Here is a 26,658-nt window from a genome sequence, read left to right as displayed (position 1 = left end):
CCTCCCCTCAACACATTTTCCTCACTCGAGGTCAATGATGCCGCACAATCTCTGTGCTCTACACTGAGCTCATGCATGGATAGCCTGTGTCCTCTATCCACCAAACCTGCTCGCCAGAACCAGTCCTGCTGTGTTCTGAACTGGCTGCAGAAAATAAAGATTTTCACAACTGATGCAGGAAAAGTGTAAATACCAAACAAAATACAATAATTCCACTTTCATTCCTCGTACCACATTTGCACGGTCAAAAAACTGTTTGCTCCTGTCAGAGTTGATTAAATCAACTCTGGTGCAGCCAAAGTGACAGCGCCATGGCTACCCCTGGTGGCAGGAGGTTTGCCAACAACAAATAATAAACATTAAACCAAATGACTTTTACAGTTACTGTTACCTGTTTCTGCCACTGAGAGAGGAAGTGTTTTTGTGGTAAAGGACATGCAGAAGGAAATTAACTGAATAATTAAAGTCAAAGAAAATAAATAAAGTATATTAAACCAAAAGGAGGCTACCCCAAACTGTCACATGTTCCTCCAGCTGACTGACCAGAGAGGGAGTGTTTATGTGGTACCCCAAATCCAAAATGTTCCTCCCAGTTTACTGTTGATGTTTTGAAACAGAACACAGTTCACAGTTGAGTCAGCAGACCCTGAACTAGGGCTGAAACGATTCATCGATTAAATCGATTAATAAAATGCATCGATTCTTCGTTTAATCCATATAACTATACAGCACAGTGTTTCACACGGACATTTATTACTGTCGCACATCACGCTTACGCTGTGAACACGGCGTCATTATTATGTGATTATTTCAAGCTAAAGAAAACATCAACTCTGTAATGTTACCGTCCGTCCACCGCAAAACGAAACTTATGTCGCCTCGGCAACAGCACGACTGTATCTAATCAGAAAGCAGCCGGTGTTCTGCCAGCGGACCACAGACAAGGTATTCAAGTCAAGCCATGTCAAGTTTATTTATAAAGCACATTTAAAAACAACTGGAGTTGACCAAAGTGCTGGACAAGTTATACAGAAAAAGACATAATAAAAAACAAACAAAAAAAATCATACATACATACATACATATATAAATATGTAAAACCATAAAACCATAGCAAATAAAACAGGCCACACAATTAATGGCATACAGCAAAACAACGCAGTTAGATACAAAATAGATAAATAAAAACACAAGCGCAGGTGCCCCTAAACAGACTCAAAAGCCAAAGAATAAAAATGTGTTTTAAGTCGAGACTTAAAAGTGTGGCTGGCGGGGGATGATCTAATAATCAGGGGTAGATTATTCCACAGTCTCGGGGCCACCACTGAAAAGGCACGGTCACCCTTTGTTTTCATACGAGACTGTGGGATGGCTAAGAGGGAATGATTTGATGATCTGAGGGATCTGGAGGAGAGATGAAACATTAGGAGTTCTGAAATATAAGATGGAGGCAGTCCATGTAATGCCTTAAAAACAATTAGCAGCACCTTAAAATCGATTCTAAATTTGACTGGTAACCAGTGAAGAGCAGCCAATACTGGGGTTATATGGTCCCTCTTCCTTGTACCAGTTAGCAATCTAGCAGCTGCATTTTGAACAAGCTGCAAGTGTGATAAAGATGAGTGACAGATGCCAGTACAAGGAATTACAGTAATCAATCGAGAGGAAATAAGAGCATGCAAGACAGTTTCAAGGTCCTTAACAGAGAGAATGGATTTAAGTTTTGCTATGGTCCTTAAATGAAAAAAGCTACCTTTAACAACAGAGTTTATATTTTTGTCGAATTTTAATGCTGAGACAAAGATAACCCCTAAGTTCCTAGCGAAGGGTTGTACATTAATGGACATGGGGCCCAAATTTTTTGATAATTCCTCAGTTGAGTTAGGAGAACCAAATAAAATCACTTCAGTCTTGTATTCATTTAGTTGCAGAAAGTCGATTGCCATCCAACGCTTAATTTCATTTAGACAGCTGTAAATAGACTGTAAGGACTTTGAATCGCCTGGTTTCAGAGGTAAGTACAGCTGTGGATCATCAGCATAGCAATGGTAAAATATATTATGTTTGCAGAGAATGGAGCCCAAGGGGAGCATATACAAAGAAAATAAGATTGGCCCCAGGATTGAACCTTGAGGTACTCCGCACTTAATTGCTGCTGAAGAAGAGGAAATGTTACCAAAGCTAACAGAAAAGGTTCTATCTTTCAAATAAGAGTGAAACCACTGTAGCGCGACACCCTGGATACCAACCCCTTGCTGGAGGCGATCCAGGAGGATGTCATGATCAACGGTGTCAAAAGCCGCGCTGAGGTCAAGCAAGAGTAGAATCGCAGAATTTCCAGAGTCACCAAACAGCAATAAATCATTTAGCACCTTCAGCAGTGCTGTTTCTGTACTGTGATGTATCCTGAAACCTGAAAGTTATCCAGCACGTTGTTTTCAGCTAAAAACGAAGAGAGTCGAGAAAGAATGACCTTCTCCAATATTTTAGAGATAAAAGATAAATTAGAAATGGGCCTAAAGTTAAAATCCATAGGATCAAGATTGGGTCTTTTAATAAGAGGCTGAACCACAGCGTGTTTAAAAGAGAGCTATTTATTATAGACAAAAGGCTGGGAGCAACAACATCTAACAACACCTCTTTTAAAAGACGCGAGGGGACAGTGTCCGTAGGAGCAAAAGTAGGCTTCATAAATGAGGCTATATCGATCAGTTCAGACAAGACCACGGGCTCAAAATAATTTAAAGAGACGGGGCATGGGACTAGCTCAGATGGGTCCAGACCGGAGGGTGAGATACCAGATCTAATGAAGTCAACCTTATCAATAAAAAACCTCAAGAACTTCTCTGTAATTTCAGCGGTAGCATCAGGGAGTGCAGTAGCATGGTTTAATGCAGTGTTTATTACACTGAACAAGGTCTTAGGGCTGTGTGTGTTTCTAGCAATAATATCACAGATGTACTTTGTTTTAGAGACTTTGACCAGGCGTTGGTAGGACGTTAGGCAGTTTCTCAATATTTCGTAGGACACTTGCAGTTTATTCTTCTTCCAGTTCCTCTCTGCCTTCCTGCATTCCTGTCTAAGGGCACGGGTCTCACTATTAAGCCAAGGCTGAGCTTTGACTTTAGATCTCTTAAGTCTCAGTTACACATAGAAAATCACGTGATAAAAAGAAATCATTTAGGATGAAAGTTTTGTTTGAGATTGATTGTACATTCACCAAGGCTATTTTCAAAGGCAAACTATCCAGATTTTGCGCTGACCCTTTTTGACCCTTTGAACAAATATTAGCGGCAGACCCCAATGCCAGTTTTGAAATGCAAGGAACAGTTATCAAGTTTGACAAGTCAGCTGTGTTACAGGGAGTGATTTTGTTGATTCTGATACTAGTCACAACAGGTATAGTGTGGACATCAGTAGTGCCTAGTAATGGGGCAGTACAGCCTCCTGGCCACTGTGGGGAGCTATTATGATTAGTAGGTGAGGGATAGGTTGGCTGGTGAAGAGAAGAGGTGAACAAGAGTGGACCTGCGTCAGAGGATAGTCAAGGTAACAGTAACAGCAACTGTAACATTTAACTGAAATCATGACTGATTGTTGAGTTGAAGCCAAAGTAAGCTGCAGTCCTCAGCTGAAAATGTGACCACGTGCGTTTGTTGTTCTCCTTTTTGGGCCGTGAGTTGTAACCTCACAGTCAGGAGTTAACTGGGTGTCGGGGAGCTGCACCTTTTAACTCCCCTCCAGCTCTCTCTGCTACCTGCCTGTGCTAATCCATCCTTTCACCCAGATTCTTTGTCTTTATAATAACAAACAGCTGTTTCATGTGCAGGATCGCTCATTTCCCGTTTCACATTTCACATGTGATTTCTTGATAAAACGTGGTTTGGAGACCTGCGTCAGGTGACACAGCCGCTGTCAGCTCTTGTAGTGTTTGTCCCTGTCACCGATCAGTAAAGTAGTGTGAACGCCACAACGACTTCAAGACTGCCGTCAAGTTGTGTGAACAGCTGAAAGTCGTGTAGTCTGCACGAGCCTTTAGTATAACTTGTACTCGGGTGATGTTTGTGTTTGTAAAGCAGCTGTCTGGTTGTTGGTCTGATGTTTGTTGTATGACACACTGAATTTCCGAAAGGACTAATAAATATATGTCACATAAACATGCACAGCTGATCCCGTTACAGGGGGGGGCGCCACCGCAAAGCAAAAGTACTTCTTAAACGACGCATCGATGAATCGTTGAAATAATCTATAGAAGCTTTGAATACTAAAATAATCATTAGCTGCAGCCGTACCCTGAACGCACCATTAGTTACTGTCTGTGTAACGGAGTTAAAAATGCACTTTAATGATTCTTATTTTCAAATTTGCATCTATGGAATTTATTTATCATTTAATGTTTTTATTGAATAATTGTGAATTTTATTTTTATTTATTTTATTGAGTTATTTTTCATTTATCTTTATTTTGCTAATGTTCCCTGTGGAAATGATCCTAGCTGCACACTATCCCTTCTGTACCTCCTAATCTTCCGTAGTGCTCCGGTTCCCTCAGTCTCGTTTTGCACTGCGAAGGCTAAGTTGTGTGGAAAAGTGCTGCTGGGCTAACGTATTGTTTACTTTGGAAAGTGAACCATTTACGTTATAACTTTCAACACATGTTGTCTGATGTCAATACAATGATTTACGTAGCAGTTTTGTGTTAGTTCGACCGTTAAAATAAGTTTTAGCAATGCTTTGATTTTAACTTTCTAGCCGCCATTTTTACCTCAGCATGCGGGCCGTGTCATGTGACCAATGTAGCTCGTCGGAGATGTCAGCGTCTCTTTCCTTGAGTAAACGCTGTATTTTTGTGTGTTTGGGAAGCAGATGTGCAGTAAGAGGAAGCCAGAAGGCCATTAATATGTGCATTGTGTTCTACAGGAAGAAAAATAAGTCATCTCATGGGTCGTCCCTCACATGCCCCAACCACACCCAGAAGTCCGCTGTTTTGAAAAAGAACAAATGGTGTGTCTCCGCCTCCCTGATGGAAAGATGACCACAGACCCAAAAGAGATGAGGAAACATAAAGGACTGACCTCATGATGGCGCTCTGGAGTCAACAGCCAGCAGAGAGCTCTCTCTGTCTCTCACACAGTATATCTTTGTCCCTAACTCTTAACATTCACAACTAAATGACCCAAACCTTCATTGAACTTGAATCTTATTTAATCTTCACCCTAAAACACTCTTTTAAAGGTCTGTCCCAAAGTGAGAAACAGACAAAATGTCCTCACTCCCAAGGTCTCAAACTCTAATTGGTTCTGACAATTATAATTACAGACATACAGAACGGGAGAACGTCAATAATTATTTCAATAATCTTCAGGCTGTTCTTTGTTCAGCATGTTTGGAGATTTAAAATGTGTCTGTGGACGAACTGAACCTGGAAACTGTGGCCATGTTTGTCCTCACAACATAACATAAAACCATGAAACATTAAATACAAACAATACAAACTCAATGCTGCTCACTTCAAAAGGTTTCCTGTCCAACACAGAATCACACCTCCTAAGAAAGGATGTTTCATTTGGTACATTTAACCATCAGTTAGGCTGCTCATAGGAAGTAACAACAACATAGATACTGCTGAAAAAACAAAAAGGATTAAAATGCTGACACAATATAATAACAAAATCAATATACAAGTAGAGAAAGTTGAGCGTAAAGAGTAAAATGTATTCAGACATAAATATATAGAGTTTCCCGGGATGGGTGCTTTAATCTTGTTTATATATTTGTTAAATAGATGCTCTGTTGTTTCTACAGGTGCATCTAAACATTTGAATGTCATGGAAAAGTTTTTTTTTTCAATTCAAAAGTTAAAGTGAAATATTTCAAGCCTTTTGTTTTAATCTTGATGATCACAGTTTACAGCTCGTGGAAATCAAAACTCCAGTAGCTCAAAACTATTTACAGGTTAAGTAAAAATTTTGAATAGAGAAAAGTCGACCTGAGAAGAGCTCTAATCAGCTAATTAACTCAAAACACCTGCAAATGTTTCCTGATCCTTTAATCTCTCAGTCTGGTTGAGAGATTAAATCTGGATCTGGAAGAGTGAATGATTTACATACCGAATTGAATAATGGTGGTCACGCTGCACGCTGGTGAACCTGGAGAAGCAAACTGATGAAGTAAATTGATCTAAAATTGTCATTTATTGATGTTCAACTGGATCGTACATGCCGACTAAGAGAACAGATCCACAAGTGGAAGTAAACCATGAGTTGGAAGAAATTAAGAGATCGCTAAATTATATGTCTAAAGACATTTTCACCCTGACGCAGCAGCAAGCTAAGATAGTGACGCTGTTGGATGAAGTGAAAAATCTAAAAGTACTTCTTTCCGAGAAAGATGAGGTCATAAATGGGCTAAAGAAAAGAATTGATGACCTAGAACAGCATACGCGAGTAGACGAAGTAATTATTAATGGATTGGAAACAAAGCACCGAAGTTATGCCCGAGTAGCTGCAGCTGGCACTGGATGCGCTATGGAGGGGGAAAACGCACCGGTAGAGGAGCTGCAAACATTGGAGCAACAAGTGGAATCTTTTCTTGCAAAAAAGGACATCATCATTGACACGAAGGATATATCGGCTTGTCACCTGCTTCCCAGTAAGCAAAAGACTGCCATTCCGACGATAGTCATTCGCTTTGCGAACAGAAAGCGCAAGGATGACTTACTGCGACAAGCACGCAAGCTAAGGGGAAGTGGAGTGAACATCAACGAACACCTTACCAGAAAGAATGCAGATATTGCAAAACAAGCGAGGAGTTTGTGGAAACAAAAGAAGATACAGGCGACATGGACCAGAAATGGTCGTGTTTTTGTTCGTACAAATGGGTTGCCAGAACAATCAAAGGTGATCACGGTAAGGGAAACAAAAGACTTGGACCAGTTTAAGTAACTTTAATTGAAAACTGTATGAGATACCTATCCAATGTCGTCGATCAGACTACTCTTCAGGATAAGAAGATTACAATTGTCTTTGAAAAAATGGGTGATTTACTTCTTTTGTTGTTGGACATGAGGACTATTGTACGGACTTGTAGAGTATTTAGTTTAGTTTATGTTTGTTTTAGTTACATTAGTCTATTTTTTTTAGAAATGGCATTATGTAATATTGATGATGACAAATATTACATCTAGGTGTTGAGATAGATGATATAAATTATAGTAAGTATGACGTTGAAAGAGATATTGATCCGGACAAATATTTGTGTAGTCAGCCAAATTGTCACTATTATACGGAAGAACAGTTCAAGAGAGGAGTGAATATGAAACATGCCTTTTCTGTAATACATTTAAATAGTAGAAGTTTGTGGAGTAACTTTTCAAAAATTAAAGATTATTTGAACCTGTTTCCAAAATTTAGTGTTGTAGCTGTTTCTGAAACATGGTTGGACGAAGATAAATTAGCAGAGGTAGAATTAGAGGGTTATCAAATGTTTGTAATGAATAGAAAAGATAGGAGAGGAGGTGGAGTTGCTCTTTATGTGGACTCAAGTCTGCAATGTAATATAATGGCTAGTAGGTCAATCACTATTGAAAATATATTAGAGTGTGTTACTGTTGAGATTCGTATGGGAAAAACAAAAGAATATAATTGTTTGTTGTATATATAGAACACCTAGTTCATCATTGGGTATTTTTAATGAATTTGTAGGGAACATGTTCAATTCAAATGGAAATAAGACAAATATTGTCTGTGGTGACTTTAATGTTGACCTGCTTAATCCAGGGGGACATAAGAAGACCACAGAATTTATTAATGCCTTTTATAATAGTACATTATTTCCAGTAATAGCAAAGCCAACAAGAATAACAGTATCAGCAACATTAATTGATAATATATTTTCAAATGACGTTTGCAAAATTGATGGAGGTATTCTAATAACCGATATTAGTGACCACCTGCCTGTCTTTGCATGTTTTCAAAATGTGTTTAAACCACCACTAGGTCCAACCATATTTTCAAGAACAGTGAGACATAGAACATCTGAAGCAATTGAAACACTGCAAATGGAATTAAATAAGTGTAACTGGGATGAGATTTATAGTTATGAAAATCCAAATGAAGCTTATAGTATTTTTTGGAGAGATTACTAGAAATTTATAATAAATGCTGCCCATTTAAAACGATAACATATAAATGTAATATGCAGAAACCGTGGTTTACTAAAGGAATTATAAAGTCCTGCAAGAAGAAAAATTTATTATACAGAAAATTTATACATTCCAGAACTCAAGATGCTGAAAGCAAATATAAAACATATAAGAATAAACTAGTGAATATAATTAGGAATAGTAAGAAAGATTATTACACAAAATTGTTGATACAAAATATTCAGGGAACATGGAAGGTACTTAATGATTTAATACATAAAAATATAGTAATACGGATAGTGTTAATTACTTTAATAAAGACAACTATACAATACGTCGAACAGAGGAAATAGTTAATGAGTTTAGTGATTATTTTGTAAATATAGGTAATAATTTAGCAAAGAAAATTGTACCCATTCCAAACAATGGAATGGAAATTGGGGTTACATATGAAAGTCCAAACTAATTTTTTTTAAACCCAACTAATAAAGATGAAATATTGAAAATAGTGAAAGACTGTAAGAATAAAAAGTCAATTGATAATGATGGGTTTGATATGTTTATGGTTAAAAATATTATTGAAAATGTTATTTATCCATTTACATATATTTGCAATCAATCTTTTAAAACTGGTATATTCCCAACGCAAATGAAAATATCAAAGGTTTCCCATTGTAAAAGGTGGCGACAAACATTTGTTTTGTAGTTATCGACCTATTTCTCTGTTGTCACAATTTTCAAAAATATTAGAGAAATTATTTGTTAAAAGATTAGATAGCTATGTTGAAGTAAATAATATAATGAATGAACATCAGTTTGGTTTCAGAGCTCATAGGTCAACAACAATGGCAGTTGTTAAAATGGTAGAAAATATATCACAATCAGTAGATAAAAAATTACATTTTTTTGGATTTACAGAAAGCTTTTGATACCATCGATCACAGAATATTATTATATAAATTGGAAAAATATGGATTTAGGGGAAATGTATATTCTTGGTTAGAAAATTTTTAGTATGTTAATTTAAATGGAGTTGCGTCCTGCTTTCAGAGAATTAATTGTGGCGTTCCGCAAGACTCTGTTTTGGGCCCCAAGTTATTTTTGTTATATATAAACGATATTTGTAAAGTGTCGGATGTTTTAAATTTTATTCTTTTCGAGGATGATACAACAATTTATTGTTCTGGCCCAAATCTTACAGAGCTTGTGTTGGTGGTAGAGAAATAATTATATAAACTAAAGAATGGGTTTGATTTGAATAAATTGTCATTAAATTTAAATAAAACTAAATTAATTGTATTTAGTAATAAGAGATAAATAATGAGATCAGGATTACAATTAATGATGATGCATTAGAAAGAGTAAATCATATAAAATTCCTTGGAGTAATTATTGATTGTAAAATGACATGGAAACCGCATATTTTAACGTTCAGAAGAAAGTATCAAAAACGATTGCAATTTTGTATAAGTTGCAATGTATTTTGAACAAAAATGCATTACATTTACTTTATAGTTCACTTGTCACACCATACTTAACGTATGGTATTGAAATATGGGGAAATACATACAAAACTAGAACCAATCCAATTTTCCTATTACAAAAGAAGGTTATCAGATTAATTAACTATGCACCTTATAATTCACCAAGTAATTTACTGTTTCATCAATCAAAAATTTGGAAGTTTTATGACTTAGTTGATTTGTACACGTTAAAGTTTATTTACCAAGTCAAATATAATAAAACTCCTAAATGCTTGCAATTATTATTTACCCAGCGAGAAAGTAAATATAATCTTAGAGGATTATGTATATTTAATCAACCACAAGTACATTCTACATTAAGAGAACACTGTTTATCAAATAAAGGAGTTAAATTGTGGAATAGTTGCTGTAATGAGTTAAAACAAGCCACGTCTATTTTTCAGTTTAAAAATATCTACAAGAGAATAACATTGGAAAAATAGTTATTAGAATGAAAATTAATTAAATAGGCTTCTGGTGTGGACAATGGTCCACTAATGTGTTACTGTTAATTTTATCAAGAGATGTTGTCAATAATGAGTTGCATTTATGATTCTAAAGTTAAGGGCAGGCACAATAAGCTTTTGCTTCTGCCTGCACCTGGTCATCTATAGTGTTTATGTTTTGAATGATTTGATTGAATGATCTGTAAATGACCAAACCGAAATAAATGAAAAAATGAAATGGTTCAGTTCAAATAAACTTTTCCAAGATATTCTAATATTTTTTAGATGCTTCTGTACATTTATGTGGGTCTGTCGTAGTGAAACTACAATGGTGAGTTGCTTTAAATGCTGCTGTTGCAAGGAATTATGGGACGGCATTATCTCCTTTCCTTTCGTAAAAGACGGTCCAGTGTACCCTTTGCTAAAGGAGAGAAGGAAGGAGGCATTTAAGGGCCATTACTTAGCATTTAGAGAGCTCTTATCACGGCTACCACTTAAACACCTCATTCGTTCATTTCACTCAGTTAGGAACCTTGAGGTGCCCGATCAGTGCCGCCTGCCCGATCCTTTCCTCACCTTCAGTATACACTTCTTAGTTTGTTCTAAACCTAACCATCACAGCTCAATGCTTGTGACTTACAAACACTAAACAGCACGAGGCGAGACAAAGGCCAGTTTGAAGAAAAGAGTCTGCTGCTGCTTTTTAAAGGCGCGAAGAGACTGAGGAACGTAAGTCTAAAGAAAGAGCGTTCCACAGTGTCGGAGCCAATACTGTTTTCAGCATCTGCTTGGGGGCAGACGCCGTCACTATGGAGTTTTGGTAAAAGCTGAAATGGAAGCGCAGAGAAGTGTGTAACACTCTGCCTCCTTAAGGTGAATTCCAGTTGAAATTTCCGACTAGGAACAAAATCCAACTTCATGTGTCAAATGCAGCATTATTACCTGGTGTTCTGACCCTGCCTGCCTGGATCAAGTAAAACTGACCTTTGTCTTTATATTGCCTTTTATTTGTGACAATAATGTTTCACATTCTAAAAAGATGAAGAGGAAGTTAAAGAGGTGGTATTATGTTTTTTGGCTTTTCCCCTCTCCTTTATTGAGTTATATCTTTTTTGTGCATGTAACAGGTTTGCAAAGTGAAAAAGTCCAGCCCAGAGGGAGTTCCCATCTCCCACAGAAAACTCTGCTCTGAACAGTCTGAAAACAGATCGTCCAGCCTTTTCTTCCCTTTCTTGTGATGTCACAAGAAAATACGTGTCATACGTGTCGACTAGTCCAACACACCCTCAAAAACGCCGGTGGAAAAACAGTGGGCTGCAGCACACAGCTCTCTCCCTTCCAAACACTAGCTACCCTCCAAGCAGTCAATGGACATAAAGTTGTTACTGTGATGTAGAGACAGAGCTCAGTTAAAACTTTATGGATGAAAGATACTTTTGTTACAGATTAATAACTCACCACTATGAAACTCTTGCTCCAGTCCATGTTACCAAGCTGGTCGGTAACATGTAGCCTACAGCTGAATCGAAGCTGTTTACCGTCTTTTCGCTGACCCACCTTTCTGCTTCTGATTGACATTTAATTACTTTCATACCAGAACATAAAAAATAACCTGAACAGAGATATAGGTGTTAAAATGACTGCATATCAAACAATAACAGGTGATATAGAAATAACAGTAAAAACTAACTACAACACAGCACTAGCACATTAAAGTGCCTGACAGCAAGTTCATCAAGCTAAATGTCCCATATATTATCATAAAATAATTCAAATAATAAAACATTTATCAGTTCTCAGTGTAAATTACCTGTAATGATATGAGCTGTAACTACATGTGGTCTTATTTGTTTGGTTAGTTGATGGTGGCGTAGAGGTCGCTGGGATCAGCTGAGGCTCCAGCAGAAGAAGAGGAAGCTTTCACGCTGCTGTAGGTCACTGCATCATCTTCATCATCACCATCTTTACCCAGAACCTGGAAAAGAGACAAACAGCACAACACAGAAATTACACAACATTAAATGAGAGAAGTGTTTTCATTCACTGCCATCATCACTAGAACCAATCAGACAGCTTACCCGGCCTTTACTGTTGGTCTTCCTGGTGTAGCTGATGGAGGCGTAGGAAACACCATCTTCAGGATCAGCCTACACAGAGAAGACAACATAATGGCTGCTCAGTAACATGTGGACTTGATTGTGTTCTGGTCTGTTCTGGTGTCGTCCAGCTGCATCATCAGACTCCCCACTTCTTCTCTTGCAGAAACAACTTAGATTCAAGAGTCACTGTGTGTCTCATAGAGCTACATTTTGAACAACAAATCTAAAAACAGTGAGTGTAACTTTGTCCTGGGTGTAGTGTGAGATCTCACCGTGTCCTGACTGCTTTCTGGACTCACTGCAGGGTTTAAGCTCCGTCCCTGAAAACAACAAACAAACAGAGTCTACTTCCATGTGGTCAAACACTGGCTCTGTGAAGGCTGTTTAGATTTGGATGACTCTGTCAGAGAGCAGCTGATTCAGCTCTGTCATAACTGTAGAAACATTTGATTACTCAGCCGTAAAACTCACAGTGTTTTCATCCATCTGGGGTTTTTTTCCTGAAGAGACAAAAGAGAGTCGACTTTAGCTTCAACAATAAAAATCCAGGTTCATCAAAATTTCTTGTTTATAATATCTGTGGTTGCTCTCACCTTTAGTTTTCTTCCATCTGATGAGAGCAACAACAATAACAACAGTTATTAAGAGAGCTGCAACTCCCAGAAACACATTGATGAACCACCTCTGATCTGGCAAGAGAATAAGAGGACAACATCTTATTTTGTAATTTTGTGTTGTGTGAAGACTTTTGACTGAGACTGACTGAATAAGAGAATATCTCCCATAACCGAGTGTCGCTCACTTCTCTCAGAGGGAGAGAGATACAATCAATAATCAATAAATCAATAATTGTATTCTTGATCACTTCCTATTTTTTGTTTTATAATGGTCACTTTTGTCTTTCCAGAAAGTTAATTAATTAATTAAAGAAGCATTTTCTTTTGCTATAAAGTACCAAAAAACAAAACCCTGTAAAATTAAAAAAATCAATAAAAAGTAAAATATTGAAGTTCAGTATGGGGAGAGAAAGAGGCTGACAGGAAGACAGAGAGACTCTAGAGAAAGATGAGTTACTATCTTGAAGTTTTGTTGAAGTATCATTAATTGTTGTTGTGGCTGTAACGGATTTTGTGTTTTCAGTTGTTGTTGTTGTTTGTGCGTCACCTGCATGAATGAAATATCACAACCCAAGAAACTGTTGAGTTAGAAAATCCCTCATGTTTACCATCTGCTGTCACTAAATGAGAAAGAATGATGTCATCTTAAAAAGTCATCAAATAAACAAATGTTTTGGTGGTTTTAGTCATCTTGAACAGCTCAGCATATTCTCACCTGTTTTCTCACCTGAGGACTGAGGGCTGAAGGTGAACAGCTGCACTTTTCCAGAGTAACCATCTGTCACTTCACACTTCAAGTTAGACTTTGATTTGTAACTAAAATGAGAATCCGGAAAGACACAGCGGCGTAGCAGACAGACTGTGATGTCTTCATGTCTTTGTTATCTTTATCCACATCTTTACCCTCATACAGCCACTTCACTGTGTGTCTACAGGACTGTTCATTTCAACACAGAGCAGGTTAACGTCACCTTATCAGCGTCCTTACGTTCAGTCACTGGTGAAGATGGAGATATTGTGAGAGAAAGACAACAAGAGTAAAGTTAACTTCATCACTGTGATCATAATTATTGTTATGTTTCAGTATATTGTTCTAACAAGACAGTTTGAGCTGAAAACATTATGATGGAAATACTCACTGGTAACAACAGACAGATAAACCTGAGAGTCTGGAGCTTGTTGTTGTCCTGATATGAACTGTTGACAGTAATAACGACCAACATCCTCGACTGTGACCTTCTTTATAACCAGAGAACAGTTCTCTGTAACACTCAGTCTGTCTGATTTAGATTTGGCTTCATTGTGAATCTGCCCAAGTTCAAACAGCGTTACTGCTGGTTTGTTTCCTGAACCACTGAAGAGCCATATAGTATATTCACAGTTTTTCTGACCGTCTTTCACATTTTCACAAGGCAAAGTGACGTCATCTCCAACTCTGACAGTGAAGGAGAGGGGAAGTTTTTCAGCTGCTGCTGTTGAGAAAATGATGAAAATTAAAGTGAAATGAGAAAATGTCTGTTATGTTCATAGTTAGTGACGATTATTTCTTTATCCTTAGTTTCCAAGAGTTCACTAAACTCACCACATTAGAAACAACAGATTTGGTTTTCTTAGTTAAATCAAATGTAGCTAATAAAGAATCTTTAATAATATTGATCAAGTTATTTTTTACAATGTGCCTTCCATTTATATATGTGATATATGTATTCTTACCTGTAAACTGAAGCACCGCTGTAAGAAATAAAGAAATCCATTTGAACTCAACCATCATGATTCTCTGAGTCTCTCCTTCTTCTGTCTCTTGTTCTCGTGCTCAGAACTGTCTGAGTTTCTAAACTAGTGCTTTAGTAGAGAGACGCAGCAGCTACTTCCTGTGGTTAGGATGATGTCACTTCCTCATAGTGACTTTTGGTCCCCAAATTCTTGATCAGCAACATGAGATGCAGCCATCAGAGTTCACACTTTGTTCATTCAGGTCTATTTGTGACAATGACGTGTTTCACCAAGCGAAAAGAAGAAGAAGAGGAAGCTGAAGGTGTGAAGATTGTTAGTTAAGATAAATGTTTGCAATGATGCAACTTGTTTTCTTCAGATAGTGTTTATTAGAAAACAGACAGGATCCATGGTGATGTTTGACAGCACACATGAACAGACAGGTGAAGAGTCAAACTCCTCTCCCACCAGAATCTGACTCCTGATGTCCATGGTGCAATATGGTGATACTGTAGCAGCTGCTGAAGAACACAGATAAGATGATATTTTACTGCTCTGAGATCTGCTGGTTCCTCATTTTATCTTTGCAGCCCTTTTTTTCTGAGAATTGAAGCTCAGCAGAAGTTGAATCAGGAAGACATCGTTCATGCTGACTCTATTTCTCCCCCGCCCCCTCTCTTCCTTTTTTCTGCTTCCAACTCCGTCATTAGATTGAGGGCGTTCATTCTTTCAGTTAAACCAATCAGAATTTGCCACAACCTCTGTGAGCCAATCATATTGTTGCTGTCAAACTTTCAAACTGTCTTTTCTCTCCTGGAGGACCCCGACCAGATAAAAGACTGCAGCATCACTCCAGCTCCAGGCCTCCCTCCCTCTCTCGCTCCAGCAGCTGGTGGATCAAGCAGTCTTCAGTGATCCCACTGAGCCCTTCACATCCATTCTGGTTCTGGCCTCTGTGGTCACAGCCCCTCCACCAGGTAGGCCGTACATCCCTCTCACATTTCTTAAACTCTCCTGTTCCTTTTCCTTTTAATTCCTCTTTAAGCCTCTTTTTCATTTAAGTCTCTCCTGACTGAGCTGAATAGGAAGTGTTTTGGTGAGAATGTGGACATGAGACAAACAGGCGTTTATCAAATTCTGATGAAAACTACTTTAACCCCTGGATGTCCTGGTTTTGGTTGTGAGTTTGGTGATTTCCTGTTTTAATTTGTTAAATCCTTCCTCGTGGGTCTTTGTCAGTTCACTTCCTGTCCTTGAGTTGATTTTTGTTTCCACCTGTGTCTCGTTTCCTCCACCTCTCTTGGGTATTTAAGTGTGTGTATTCCTTTTTGTCTAGTGTTGGCTCGCCTGTGTTTTACAATAAGCACGCCATTTGTTTTCACTCTGAAATTTGGGAGTTTTACCTGGCTAGGTAACTGAAAAATGTTCAAATCCAGGTTTGTTGTTTCACATGTATGACTACTACTTTATTGAACGCAGATTACATTTCATTCACAGTTAACATGAGCTAGAGGAAATGAGATGTTTGCTTAGAGTAAGTTGAAAGTTGAAGCTTGAAATGATAAGAATTCTGATTTAGAGATGATAATGCAGACTCTATTTTATGATAGTGTCTTTGGTTCTGGTTCAGCATTGTGTGGGTCTGACTTTCTACAATACTTGGTGACTCCTGTTTGTGGCACCCATGAACTGGTGAACTTGATTCATCCTCATCTACAGACTGCAGACATTACGTTAAAGAAACAAGGAGATTGTAAGACTTCAGTTCACTGAGGCAAACACCTGCTGTTTCCTTTACATCCTGGAAAAAAAGTTGACCCCCCAGTTGTCACTGTATAATTCTCACTCTGTCTGAATCCTTGCTTTATCTGCTCCCTGCCTGACGTAACATGACACTGGAAGGTTAGAGGTCCTCCAGAGGGAAGGTTTACTACTAGAAGGGGACAAGAGGAGGGAGGTGGTTCTACTAGTAGAGGCAGAACATTCATAGTAAAGAATATTCACTTTCCATTATGACACTGTTAGTACATGAAGGAATCATGTAGTGAACAACGGTGTGGATTTGTGCATTTTGTATTGAATAAATTTGGAGCTACTCTAAATTCCTTTCTCCTCCCCAGAGAAGATGGGGAGGGGTCAAAGTTGATTTCTCTAAGTGCTAGCCCTGACCATAAAACTGGCACCTTTTTGATTCCGAAACTGATAACGCGGGGCCTGACTGTTAAACTGACAAAGGGACACGAACCAGCCATTTGTCACGGTAAGTGGTGTGGTGAAGCAGGTTGGAGGAGGATGGAGGACCCAAACGCAGGACACGAAGGCTAGCAGGTGCAGTTCAGTGAAGGGGTTTTAATATAAACAAAAGGTGAGCACACTTACAAACTGAGTGGCTGAAGACAGATTCCAAAAACAAAAACAGAAATCCAAAATGAGCAGGGAAACAGGGAGACACGACGAGTGAGGCTGACTACACAAGAAACACACACTGCAACTCAGGGTGACAACATACAATGATCCGACAAGGACAAGACAGAAACACCAGGTATATATACACAGGGACTAACGAGCAGGGCGGGAGCAACACAGGTGAAAGACATGAGGCTAAAGAGGCACAGGCAGGGAGAGAGCGAGCAGGGGAAGACAGAGACAGACATGCAGAGGGGATCATTTTGGTAACAGACATGACAAGGGTTACTGAACACTAGACGACAGACAAGACAAGGGTTACTGAACACTAGACGACAGACAAGACAAGGGTTACTGAACACTAGACGACAGACAAGACAAGGGTTACTGAACACTAGACGACAGACAAGACAAGGGTTACTGAACACTAGACGACAGACAAGACAAGGGTTACTGAACACTAGACGACAAACAAGACAAGGGTTACTGAACACTAGACGACAGACAAGACAAGGGTTACTGAACACTAGACGACAGACAAGACAAGGGTTACTGAACACTAGACGACAGACAAGACAGAGACGGACATGAGTGAACCCCAAAAAACAACAGACTATATAACTGATATTGGACACAGGACAGAACCAAAAACACTAAGACATAAACCGAGACACAGAACGAGGAGCTAAGACACAGACAGGATCATGACACCATTGGCATTTCCCTGAACAGCCTATCAAAACTGCCCCCCCCCCCCACACACACACACATGTTTCCGTGGCAACTGACTTTGCTCTATGTTTATTATCCCCTCAAAGGGATACTCCTTGTCTCATCTAAGTGTGACATAATCCAGGACAGCCGAACTTTAAATGTAAAAAAGACTGCAGTCTCCAAAGACTCAAAGCATTTAATTGAGTTAAATAAATCTTTAGTTACTTGATTACATTTGCCTCTATTTGAGTAGTTATGTTAACTGTTGTTGCTATCTGTTGAAGATATTAGTGCTGAAAAGAAAGTTACTTGTGCAGTGTTTTTTTTATTTTCAGCAAGACACTCCTTCATCTAATGTAATCCAAGCTTTCCTCATGTAACCTGAGCTCCCCCAAGTGGACGAAATAAGTATTACATGCCCTCGTCGGAAATGCCGTTAAATGTATAAATATCCTGACCAATAATGTGACAATTGTTTCCTGTTACCAAATGCCTAGAACAGTACAACCGTTTGACCGTTGAGGTTTGATTGTGGAAAATATTTGATTATAATACGTGCAGATAGATTTCTTTTCTTTAGACATTAAGTTTAGAGAGGCAGTCCCTTGGGAAACCTGAGACGCCCCCTGGGGAACCACGCCCCAAGCAACAAAAGAGCGACACGCGACCTCGCTTCGCGCTCTCTTTTCTTCGCTCTCTTTTCTTCGCTCCTTGCTCTTCGCTCTCTTCTCTTCGCTCCTTGCTCTTCGCGCTCTGCTCGGCTCCCTGGACGCTTCGGCACGTGTGTGGCGTGCCTCGCCAGGCGGCGCCCTCAGGCTCGGCAAGCGAGACCGGCCTTTTGTTCGCCTGAAGCTACACACCTGAAGTGCCGCGACATCGGTCTGCCTTCAGTTTGTTTTATTTTCTTTATTTCTTTTGTTTGTTAAAGTTATCAGTCCGTTAAGTTACACTGGACTAATTCAGGAACGACCAAGTTCCATTTTAAGCCTTTTTCGTCGAGCCAACTTCACCGATGTCAGACCAAGCCACGTGGTCTCGCCAGCTACAACGAAGGAAACCTGAAAACAGCCGAATTGCCAGACGGAGGAGGCGTTTTCAATCAGACACGGAGAACCATGGAGAATCCCTAGCAAAAAGCCAGGATCGGCAGCTAGCGTGGGACCCGTGCAACAGGCCAAAAGCAGGCTGTCGACAAGCAGTAAGACTTAACACACGTTCTGTGATCAGATGTCCATTTTAACTCCTAAACTATAGCATTAGTTTACTTTCATTAGCTCTTCTATGCCGTATGAGTCAAATGCTTCCCACAACCGAACCTCCAAATGTTTATGTTCCCTGTATCCAACCATCTTTTTATCACCTTAGTTAGAGAATAAATTCACTGTAATATAATCAAGAGCTGTGTGTGTTGCCTATTTCTACTTCCCTGCCGAGAGAATTGACCCTTTAGATATGAGACTGACTGATTGATTTAAGATAATTGAGCGATTAACTAACTGATCACTAGTAATAATTGTATAATTATTCAAAACTACCTAGAGGTCCGGAGACTCTGGGATTATAACAACTCCGGTGGTGCCCTTAACAAGGAATCTGGTTTGATTTTATGAATAAGAAAAATTCACAACTGGGTATCAATTCTCATAAATTTATTAAATTGCATAACTAAATTTAGGTTTGCTACAATCACAAAACACAATGTAGACTAAAGTGGTAAACATTTCTTTATTTGCAGTTTATATTGTTATCAGATATAATGAAGAGGAGACTGTTACTAGAGTTAAATGCTCGTTCCTGTTAAATGAAGCTGAAATCCAGCTGCTGTGTTCTGAACTGGCTGCAGAAAATAAAGATTTTCACAACTGATGCAGGAAAAGACATTTTATAAAACTCACAGTGGGCTTCCTGATATGAGATGAAATCAAGACTTGAATATTGTTGTTCAAAGTCAGACTGAAACAGAAACAGCTGAGCACAAAACACACAAACATTTCTCACACTGATAAATAAAAACAAAAACAATCAGTAATAAAAACCTAAAAATGATCTGATGAGATTTTTGTTATTGTTGAAGAAATACTGTGAGCCAGGTTCAGGTGTGAAGAAGTTTCAGAGACTGATGAAGACTTAACATAGCATGGTTTATTGAGCCCGGCCGAGGAGACACAGTGCCAGCATACAACATGTGAACACATCAAATGCCAACACCAAATCTGAAGGATGACATCTTTTGGTCCCTTTTATGTTTCTGTCTTCCCCTAGTGCCTGTAGGTTTCCCTATTAGCTCATCTTTAACTGGCCTTAACCCAGAACAACTCATCTATCTGATGTTTAGACTCCAGTGCTTCATCATGTTGGAATCTGTCACTACCCATGAGTTGTGCTCTAACCTGTGGAGCCAGTAGGTTCTTGGAAACATTCTTGTAGGACTCAACCTTGTATGATTACCGGAGAACACCGATATCTGCTAGCCTGACGCATGAGCTACTGACTCTACCTAATCAGTCTGTTGTTGTCTCGCTGACAAGGACGTGTGAGAAATACCTCGAGCTAGAAGGTCAGAAAACACTTATGGGGTCAGCTAAATTAAGGCTCACGCAGACGACACGACTTTCAGCGTCGGCCGATGGCCGTGCTGTTCACACTGCACAACTTGCCGTCTTGTGACGTGAGTCTTGAAGTCGTCGTGGCGTTCACACTACCTGACTGATCGGTGACAGGGGGTCACACACTACACGAGCTGACAGCGGCTGTGTCACCCGACGCTGGTCTCCAAACCACGTTTTGTCAAGAAAACACACGTGAAATGTGAAACATGAAATGAGGCGAACCTGCACACAAAACAGCTGTTTGTTATTATAAAGAGAAAGACTCTGGGTGAAAGAAAGGATTAGCACAGGCAGGTAGCAGGGATCGTCTGAGCTACAGAGAGCTGGAGGGGAGTAAAAAGTGTTTTGTGGTGAAAAGTAGCTGCCTGCTCTTAAAACTGTGCTTAAAACTGTGTGGTGTGAACTAGGCTTTACTCTAAGCTAGACCTGTCTGACCTTTCCTTGTTACATAAACAAAGCACCTTAAGAAATCTTCTCAACAGTTCTCTAAAGGCTTCAACTACTCGTGTAAATGTGCTGTTATTTAACTGCAGTGGAGTCTTTTCTCTGATGAGCTGATGTTGATATGGAAGTTGTTGATCAGTGGAGTCTGACAGAGGCAGAAGGGTCTCCGACGTTTTCATAGATTACCACACCATCATCTTCATCTTCATCATTATTCACCTGTGAAACACAAACAAACCCTCACTCTGACACACTTTAACTGACAGCTTTCACATCACTGACCCACATTTAAAGGGGCATTATGTAGTTTTCAGCGGCCACTAGCGCTGCGGTTCTAAGATTGCAACCAGGCGTGAGCTCGTACGCGTGCTCGCTTGAAGTCATGAGCGAGCAGAATCCAAAACACAACCACTGTCATACAGAAATCCTGCAATAAACGCAGAAACACCAGCATGCAGGCTGCGGCTTTTCACTCAGACATGTTCAGGCTCTGTTACTTCAACGTTCCCGTCTCAGAGGCAGCTCAACACCGGCGCCGTAACGTTACTTAATTCAGCAGCGAGCTGCATATCGGCACAGTCCTCCCGAAAAAAGGCAGAGTGACGGCGACTATAGACAGACAGGGAGAACAGACAGAGCTGGAAACTCAGGTAAACTCCCACTGCAACGTTACAGTAATAGTTTTATCAGCTGCAGGTTGAACTAATCCGTGCTCGTTACATGATCACGGTACATTTACTGCATTTAGCCAACGTGCTACATCGTTAGCTCGTCTGCTGCTTTCAGTAACTATCTTTACTATCTGTGAATCTGTCACCGGAGGCTCAGCGGTGTCAGCACAGCTACATGTACTGGATAATAATGAAACGGTTAGTGAGCTGGACTGAATGTTATAACGAGACTGTGTCACACTTTATAACAGTCAGACCGCAGTCAGTAACTTTACTGTAACTAGTGTTAGTGGACGGCTCTTCCTTCCTCTGGGTTGTTGTGACCGGTTTGTTGCAGTGTTTTATGTTATGTGGGTCACGTTAGTTACAGCGACTGAGAGGTGGAGAAGCTGTGTACCTGAGTATTGGTCAAACCAAAATAAACATAAACTGAATGTTACGAAACAAACAGCGGCAAGTCCGAGCTACTGTAGCGTTAGCTGGCTGCTCCTGGCTGCATCACTATAGGCTACCTTTAGTAAACAAATCGCTCCACATTAGCTTTGCCGTTACATCCTTTCTTGCAGGCTAAATCAACAGTGGTACACAGGATAGAATTAACATGTGTGGCGTTAGTTGGTGAAGTAATGTGGAAAGTAATGTTATATAACTTTGCACCGGATAACATTAGCAACTGCTCGGCGGTAGTAGTGTTGTGTCGTTCAAAGAACGTTTCGTTCATAAGACCTAATCGTGTGTATGACTCAGGAGGAACGGGTTGTCTCAGTGAGTTATTCGTTCATTTTCACGCACGCGTGAAGGATCTCGGACTCTTCGGTTCACTCGTCACACGGCAGCTGCATGGGCTCCGTCAGCACAGGAAACAGAATTGATCAGTTCACGACTCATAGCAACTGTTGGTCTCTAGGTTTGAGTCGTCAGAAAGCACGCTCAAGTCACAAATAGGAAACGAAAAACTGGAATTTGTAAGGAAGTTATTTTGTGTTTTACACTTGATAAACAAGCAGCAACGGGTAGGCGACGGCGGTACCTGATTTAGGCTAATGTAGGCTTATGAAGATGAGCTTGAACAACAACTAACAAGTAAAATGGGTTTTACGTTAGTGTTTTGGGAAATAAAAAACGAGGCTCGACTTGCAGTAGGCTACACAGTGTAACTCACTGAATGCGTGTGTGGGGACAGGAATGGGAACGCCTCCGAACTTGCCTGAGAATGTTTAAGATTTTTTCTGTATCAAAGTAATTCACTCACAGTGGTCAGTACATCCAATGGTACATAGCACAAATTAACTGTCTTCGGTTAATTCGGCTAACAGTATATGAACAAATGATTCTCAGATTGAAATGTTTGGGTCTTTTATTGTATCCTATTTCAATGGCGCACCACGCTGAGATCATGATTTGGCAGCAGGGGCCCGCTCAAATAGTGGCATCGGCAGCTACCAGTGGCATTTCAGGTGGCTGCTTGAGATGCCGCGGCATCTGCCGCTGATTGTGTACGTTAGGTCGCCACCATAGACTGTATATAATCATTATTTTGGCCAGATGATCTATATTAGGACATTTCTGATGTGTCTGTTGCCTGAGCTGCTAAGAAGCTGACAGCAGAACCAGGTTAGAACAGAAGGGGATGCAGGTTTAACGCTGGGCTGTGGGTGAATGAAGATGGTAACTAGGTTACAAATTAATCCTTAATAATGAAAAAACTAATGAAATGAAGAACAATAAATGCATCTGTATCGGTAACCTGGATTTAAAACGGTTAACAGAGACACAAACTGGACTTTCATTTAAATACTGCCACCTGCTGGTAGAAAGGACGAAACATATCTATTACTATGAAAACCACATTAAATATGAATTTAATATTAAATATAGTGCTAACAGTAACAACTCTGCACACACAATAAATACCTAGGTTAAACTACCAGCTGTATTGCACCAAACAATGCGTTCATTAAACGTGACTCTTGCTGTTTACATGAAGAAATGCACAATATTATATATTGCATAATAAACTACTGTTGCTAACATATTTCTCTCGGTCCAGGTTTATTGATTGATTGATTTGAATCAGCGGCAGATCTCACAGTAAATCAGTGGCGACCTAACGTACACAATCAGCGGCAGATGCCGTAGCATGGTAACATTATATTGCAACCAGAAACCCCACACAAACAACGGCAGGTGCCTGAGTGAATCTGTGGCATGTCGGTTTCACCAGAAATACACAAACAGCGAAAGGTGCCGTGGCATATCAGGAAAAATCTGTGGCATCTCAAGCTGCCACCGGAAATGCCACTGGTAGCTGCCGACGCCACTATTTGAGCTAGCTGTCTCTCTGATTTGGAGCAGCCAAAGCTCGGTATTAAAACGCAGAACTGATGAGCATTTACTGATAAAGAGGATAGCAGAGGAGAGTGGGTGCCTCGTATTTTACTACAGCCTACAATATAGGAAGGATGGATGTGAATGAAGTCCATGCCTTAGGCCTGCTGTGTTGTGGGCAGAATATTTCCACTTCTACTCTTCCTGCGGCTCGGCCGACAATAAATTCATGTTTTTACAGTATTGTCGGAGTTAGATCGTCACTGTTTAAAAGTATTCCCGTGTCATAGTGTCTAGGGAGTCAATATTGCCGAAGCCTCGAGAAAAAAACCTTGATAAACATGTTCTGGTGTTTTTAAGATCGCTCAAGGTAACCAGTTGTTTTAGATCAGCCCAAACAAAGTGTTACCTGGATGATGATGTGACTGGACGACAGTAATCTATGATTGCTCGGTTAGTTTACAGCTAACGTGGGGAGTTTGAAGTAGATGTTACCTTTTGCTCAGGTGAGTTCGCGTATGCCAACCAGTTAGTTTGAACACCAGTAGGGCTACAACACCGGCGAGCTAACGTGACTTTCTCTGTGTTTCTCCAGCTTTACTAATGCTCACTTTGTTCTTACTCGACATCATCTGAACCTGTTTGGTCTGATGGGCTTCAGCACATAAACCTTTATTGTTGTTTTGTATCCTTACGTGGAGCCTGTGTTTTGCTGTGAGCCGGTTGTTTGATGGTGTTAGTGGACTGCATGTCGTTAGCTGCCGTGTTGTCGCTGTAGTACGAGAGAGGCTCGGGAGCGCGCACAGGGCTGAATCCGACCCGGAGTCCTCACATTAAAAGCACAATAGTGGCTGACGCAAGCAAAACAAGCAAAACAAGCGTGTGCTTCATTTCTGAGTGAGTTTTGAGCCCACTGACAATAAGGCAATGAAAATTTGATTTATTAAAATCAAAAACTTACATATAGCCGCTTTAACACAAGGAGATAAGAAATAACCTGACAGCACCTGAACGCACCGTCAGCTACTGTTACATGTTTCTTCCACTGAGAGCAGAAGTGTTCTGTGGTAACGAAGGACACGCAGAAGGAAATTAAGTAATTAAAGTAAAATAAATAAATATATGAGTAAATATAAAGTAGGCTACCCCAAACTGTCACATGTTCCTGCAGCTGACTGACCAGAGAGGGAGTGTTTATGTGGTACCCCAAATCCAAAATGTTCCTCCCAGTTTACTGCCGATGTTTTGAAACTGAACACAGTTCATAGTTGAGTCAGCAGACCCTGAACGCACCATTAGTTACTGTCTGATCTGATCTTTATCTGACTGGCTGCTGGACAGTTTGCATTGGAACTAGATTTTATAGTAGTTTAGTAACGTGGACGTTGTTTTTGGAAATAAAACTAAACTATCTGTGTTGTTTAAAGCTGCTAGAGGTTAAGTGAGAAATACTGCGTGATGTGATGTAATTTAGGTGAACTGACCCTTTAATCTGGAATAATGTTCAGTTTGTATTGACACTGTGTCAAAGACGTGTTGATTCAGATCTATGGCGTCTTTGGAGGCTGTAGTTTGTGTTGGTGTTGTACTTAAACTGTCATGTTTATCTAATATTTGCATCCATTTAAATTTTTATTGTAATATTCTTTTGTTGAAATTTTCACTGCAATGAATCCTGTGAACTTTGCTGCTACGGCCACTTCAGTACAACTCAGTGAGTCCTGTTTCTGTTTGTCTTCTTCTATCTATATCTACACTTCAGAATGAAGAACAGATGTCACAAACACTGGTTTGCTGTGTAAAGTACCAACTGTAAAAACATTATAAACTCACTGTGTTTTCATCCATCTGTGTTTTTGTCCCTGAAAAGAAAAGAGAAAGAGTCGACTTTAGTTTCCACAGTGAAAATCCAGCTTTATCAAAACTTCCTGTTTCTGAGTTTCATCTGTGAATGTTCTCACCTTTAGTTCTTGTCCAGATGTTGACTGCCACAACAATTATTATGAGTGCTGCTAAACCCACAGACACAATGATGAACCTCCAGAACGATTCTGAAAACATTAGAAACATTTTGACTGCACAGTTCAGTTCTGTTTGAAATCCTGCAGCTAAAGTAGCAACGAATCACAGACTTTCATCAGCTCACAGTTTTCCTGCATGTCTTTGCTAACTGTGAATGTAGTCGTCTGATTTGTGAGCAGCAGTGGATCTTGTGGATTGAGCAACAACAACTGAGTGAGACTGACTGAATAAGAGAATATCTCCACCCACAGCCGAGTGTCGCTCTGACATTCAGACTTTAGACTCCAGAAGAGGAGAGAGAGAGAGAGAGATTTTGATTTTTCAAAACACACTTTTATTAGTCTCACACACGATACATTTATATCGTCAACACATCAGCATACACCAGCTGATCAGCCTGGACAGAACACAGCACCCTGCCATGAGCCCACACTGACAAAAAAGTTTTAATTTGCTCTGTAAAAACTGAAATCTAACAATAACCTGGACTTCATCATTTTCACAAACAACATCTTCACATTGACGGCTTGATCTGTCTCCACCTTTTTTCTCCTGCTCACATAAACGGCCATCTTAGCCTGACCCAGGACAAAGTTTAGCAGCTGACATTTGTTCTTCTGATGTTGAGTGTATTTAAAACCACAAATAAAAACATGTTTAGTAAAAAACTCTTTAAAACCCCTAAAGATGTTTTCCAGCAAAACAAACAGAGACATGAGACGTGTGCACTCTAAAAAACAGTGAAACACGGTCTCCCTCTGCAGACAGAAAGGACACTGGTCCTGTACATTCCCATTCAGCACAGACACAAAAGAGTTTACAGCCAGTATTCCATGAAGGATTCTCCACTGTAGGTCTGCATGTCTCTTTGTCAGGGGGGGTTTATACAGAGACCTCCAGGCAGGTCGAAAATCAGGGCTTAAA

General features: G+C 39.8%; 1 protein-coding gene and 2 long non-coding RNA genes across 5 annotated transcripts in view; 1 reads left to right on the top strand and 2 right to left on the bottom strand.

Annotated features, from left to right (window-relative positions):
• The window catches only part of LOC119910711 (neuronal PAS domain-containing protein 3), a 659,826-nt gene that overhangs the window by 308,768 nt on the left and 324,400 nt on the right, over positions 1 to 26,658 (bottom strand). The window lies entirely within an intron of this gene.
• Positions 1 to 26,658, top strand: part of LOC119910717 — a 102,211-nt gene that overhangs the window by 33,998 nt on the left and 41,555 nt on the right. For both annotated transcript variants that reach the window (XR_005445689.1, XR_005445690.1), the window contains exon 3: positions 15,360 to 15,517. This is a non-coding gene — a long non-coding RNA (uncharacterized LOC119910717). The remainder of the gene's footprint in view (positions 1 to 15,359; positions 15,518 to 26,658) is intronic.
• On the bottom strand, positions 12,681 to 13,596 carry LOC119910721. Its single transcript, XR_005445692.1, has 3 exons — positions 13,543 to 13,596; positions 12,804 to 12,899; positions 12,681 to 12,710 (listed from the first exon to the last, which is right to left on the bottom strand). It is a non-coding gene; the product is annotated as an uncharacterized LOC119910721 (long non-coding RNA).

This window comes from Micropterus salmoides, unplaced genomic scaffold (genome assembly GCF_014851395.1).
Source record: "Micropterus salmoides isolate LMB-PRFRI ecotype aquatic unplaced genomic scaffold, ASM1485139v1 Ms_hic_scaffold_19, whole genome shotgun sequence".
Lineage (NCBI taxonomy): Eukaryota > Metazoa > Chordata > Actinopteri > Centrarchiformes > Centrarchidae > Micropterus > Micropterus salmoides.
The sequence above is the reverse complement of the archived record's forward strand: the minus strand, read 5'-3'. Positions and strand labels throughout refer to the sequence as shown.